The following is a 301-nucleotide window of genomic DNA, read 5'->3' on the forward strand; positions in this document are numbered from 1 at the left end:
TGGACAGATAATGTTATTAATGTATAACATTGTTATGCTACCTATTTGAGTACAGGCTGACGGATTTGCACGGTATTTTATGTTTAACATATATATTTCTCAAATATATGCTTATTGATAAAACAATGCTTATTTACGTATATTTATGTATGTTAATCGATTACGTACGCCCTCATGCGTGTGTGATATTTATGAATAATGAATAAACGTCAGATATATATTTATTTTACACACACACACACACACACACACACACACACACACACACACACACACACACACACACACACACACACACACA

The sequence above is a fragment of the Trachymyrmex septentrionalis genome, unplaced genomic scaffold (assembly GCF_001594115.1).
Source record: "Trachymyrmex septentrionalis isolate Tsep2-gDNA-1 unplaced genomic scaffold, Tsep1.0 scaffold80, whole genome shotgun sequence".
Taxonomy (NCBI): domain Eukaryota; kingdom Metazoa; phylum Arthropoda; class Insecta; order Hymenoptera; family Formicidae; genus Trachymyrmex; species Trachymyrmex septentrionalis.